Here is a 4,164-nt window from a genome sequence, read left to right on the forward strand (position 1 = left end):
ACCCCTGCCAGCACCTGCCGTGCAGAAGGACGAGGTGCATGAGATCCCCGCAGTGGAAGGAGAGACAACCACAGGCAGGGTGCAAGAGCAGCATGACTTCGGTTTGAACCAGGCAGCATTAAACCTCTGGGAGGCAGCTGGCAGGTTAAACCCCTCTGACAACTTCAGACATCATAAAATATCCACATCTCCTTCAAAACATTTCCTGTCACGCCCTCCAGCAGAGGCCTCTCATTGGTCTGGGTCTTTTGAGATGGGAAATTATTCCGATGCTGTGGAACAGACCAAGAAAACTGATGGGATGGAGGATGCAAAGGATGTAGAAGATGGAGATGTGGAGGATGTAGAAGATGCAGAGGAAGCACCATCTCCAAGGCAGGACAATGTATGGACTTACAGAAAGCACAAGCAGGGGGATAGCCCGTATCTCAAGAAAATTAGTCAGCATTTCCACAAGACTTTTAGCAATGTGAATCCAGAGGAAGAGCCCACACCAACAGAAAGTAAAGCAGAGCAGAGAGTAAACACAAACCAGCATTTTTTCTATAACCCATTGGTTAACAACAGCCCCTCCACTGCAAGCAGCATGCTAGAGGACACTGCTGAAGAAGAAGGAGGTTCCTCTCTAGGTGGGCATTTATCGGCCGTCCCACAAACCGCAGAAACACACTGGAAGCACCAAAAAGAAGAATCCGGTGTCCTCAATAAATCAGGTGGCTCCGACAGCCCAGACGGCACGTTGGGTCAAGGAGACCACTTGGAAACTGAGGTCGATCGTGACCTACGCTTCCTCGTCCCGGACGAAGCCCCGTGGACGTCGTCATCGTTCATCGCCCACGCGGCACGAGCCCTGCGGATGGACTGCAGCGTGCCCGAGCTCCGGCTGGCCTGTGCCAAGCTCATCTCGAAGATGGGGCTGCTCATCCAGCGGCTCAGAGACAGACGAGATGACCAGGGAGCCTCCGCTCTCGCCGACCAGTGTCTCCTGGAAGGGAACGTTTCCAATGACACGGCCTCGGGCAGGAAACCCGCAGTGAAGGTAGGAGAGAGACTGGGAACTGCTGGATGTGTCCTTCTGGACAATGGGGAATGGAAGGAGCAACCCTCCCCTCCTGATTTTCTCTCCTTTTCTCCCAGTAGAAACCAAAGCGCACCTCCAGCGACAAGCTCCTGTTGGTGATATTGGTGTCTGTGGTCCTCGTGTTTACTGTCACGGTGATTTGGCTCATCAAGGTAAGCCGGTAACTCGTTTGACAGACAGCTGTCAGTCAAACCTTGAGGCTGGAGTGCACCAGGACAGGACAGTGCCTCCCCGCACAGTTTGTGAGCCCCGGGATGCTGCTGCAGATGCCTGTGGGTAGCACGGGAGATGTTTTTCCAATCTTGGAGTTCGTCACAGCATCCATACAGCCCCACACGGGTTCAGGCCTGCCTGGGGGCGGGCTGTCGTGACATCTGTCATGACCTGTCCACAGCTCTGCTTTCCTAACAGCTTCCTTGAGTGGGACTGTGGCTCCCTCCCAACACGGCCGCTCCCATCAGCCCATCCCCAGGCTTCATCCTGAATCTCTGGCCCTATAGAATCACCTCTCTGGCCCTATAGAATCACCTCCCAGGCTCTTCTCCCAACCCCGTTCTGCTCTCCTGCCCGCACCGCTTGCTTTCAGCCACGCAACAATTCCCCTGCTACCTTCCCTCTTGCCAAAAATCAAGTCCTTCTGCAAGGTGCCGTGGGTCAGGGCAGTGCCAGCGACAGCCGGGGGAGAGGACCCAGTGCACCCACGGAGTTTCAACCTACTTTTGGGGCCCTTCTTGGGGAAAAAAAAAAAGCTTTTAATTCTTTAAAAGCCTACCTACATGTTTCAGACCGGGGTTAAACAGGAGGGGAGTACCCTGCAAAGCCCTGCGCAGATAAGACAGACAGACATAAACATTGCTGAGATTAGGAGAGCTCAGGGAGTTCAGGTCATTCCGGAGGCAGGGAAAAGCGGGGAGTTGGGAAGGGAGGATGGGCTCTTTCTAAAAACGTAGCTGCTGGCACAGGCTTGCACACGTATCTGACGGGCTCGGTGGGCAGAAGAACCTTTTGGCCTCCTTTGTTCTGCAGAGCATGGTGAGAAAATCCTTCTGTTACAAGTCTCTCTCTCCTTCACCAGGTTTGCTCTCAAAAACCCGCAGCTGCTTCCCAACCCCAAAGCACCAGTAAATCATCCCCAAAACGGTAATTACTCCCTTCGCCGTGCCACTGCTATGCCATGAACGGTCTTTACTCTGATCCCTGAGCCTCCCAGCCACGTGGGCACCGGCTGCCAAAGACTCACCCGTCACCGGAGCAGCTATGTTTAAAACACGTAGGTTTTTAGGAGACCCCAAAGCGTGAGCGATGGGCATGGCTAGAAGCTCGGGCAGCCCTTCTCCATGCCAGCGATGTGGTGGATGTGTTGGTCCTGGGACATGGTCCCATGATCCCATGTCCCCCACAGCCGTGCTACCCAGTCCCAAGGAAATACCTCTTTGCTCTGGTCCCAGAAAAACTCTTCTCTGGTGACAGCTGTGCCCTGATTCCCCCCGCCCCGCTCCCCAGAGCCTGTTGAAGAGCTCGCTCCTGTCCTCTCCAGATACGTTTCACCTCCAGGTTAAACCAGGACTCGTTCCCAGTCACTTCAGCCAGCACCGTGCCTTCCTTCTGGGGCTCCTCATCTTCCTTAGGGTCGGCTGAAACATCACCCCGAGCAGGCAGAGGCTCCTGCCCTGGCAGGGCACTGGCACCCACTGCAGCCCTCCCTGGCCAAGCCTCGCTGTGTATGGACCGGGACGGGTGAATTCTGGGGAGATGATGCACAAAAGCCTTTTTTCTCCCTCTTTAACCCACTAAATCCAGATGTTTTGCAGCGCTGTAAATGCCACTTGCCCGAACCCTACAGTAGCTGCTCCCCAGCAGGAACCTTCCTGCCAGTAACTGCCACCACCAGCTGCCTCCGCTTTTTATCCTTCTTTTCCTTTTGTTTTTCTTTTTTTCAGGTTCTTTCAAAAACGCCAGCCACAGGAACGGAGCAAGATCGAGTACGACGTTATAGAGCAGGTGAGGGCAGGGAGCACGTGCCGGGTCTCCCCTCTGCCCAAAAAGTGCACCGCGGGCTGCTCCTCACCCTCCCTGAAACCTTCCCTTCCCTGGCGCTTCCCAGGGCTCGTGCAAATCGGATGACAGCGAATTCACACGGCAGCGCCTTAGACGCCTGTGCCAATTTCTCGATTCCGAGTATAAAAAATCCATGGCTGAGCAGCACGATGAAGAAATGACCTCGGATGAGGAGGTTTTCAACAGGTCCAAGCTGAAGTAAGTGGGATGGCGACGCCACCGGAGCTTAGTTCATAGAATCATAGAATCATAGAATGGTTAGGGCTGGAAGGGACCTTCAAAGGTCATCTAGTCCAACCCCCCTGCAAGGAACAGGGATATCTCCAACTAGATCAGGTTGCTCAGGGCCTCATCCAACCTGGCCTTGAACGTCTCCAGGGATGGCGCATCCACCACCTCTCTGGGCAACCTGTTCCAGTGTTCTACAACTCTCATGGTAAAAAATTTTTTCCTAGTATCCAACCTGAATCTACCTCCCTCTATTTTAAAACCATTACCCCTTGTCCTATCACAACAGGCCCTCCTGAACAGCCTCTCCCCATCTTTCCTGTAGGCCCCCTTGAGGTACTGGAAGACTGCTATAAGGTCACCCTGGAGCCTCCTCTTCTCCAGGCTGAAGAGCACCAACTCTTTCAGCCTGTCCTCATAGGAAAGGTGCTCCAGCCCTCTGATCATCTTCGTGGCCTCCTCTGGACCCTCTCCAACTGGTCCATGTCCTTCTTATGTTGGGGACTCCAGAACTGGACGCAATACTCCAAGTGAGGTCTCACGAGGGCAGAGTAGAGGGGGAGAATCACCTCCCTCGACCTGCTGGCCACGCTCCTCTTGATGCAGCCCAGGACGCGGTTGGCCTTCTGGGCCGCAAGAGCACATTGCCGGCTCATATTGAGCTTCTCGTCCACCAGTACTCCCAAGTCCTTCTCCTCAGGGCTGCTCTCGATCCATTCTCCGCCCGGTCTGTATTTGTGCCTGGGATTGCCGTGACCCAGATGTAGGACCTTGCGCAAGGTCAAGTTTGCAGTTCT

Source organism: Tauraco erythrolophus, chromosome 25 (genome assembly GCF_009769465.1).
Source record: "Tauraco erythrolophus isolate bTauEry1 chromosome 25, bTauEry1.pri, whole genome shotgun sequence".
Classification (NCBI taxonomy): Eukaryota; Metazoa; Chordata; class Aves; order Musophagiformes; family Musophagidae; genus Tauraco; species Tauraco erythrolophus.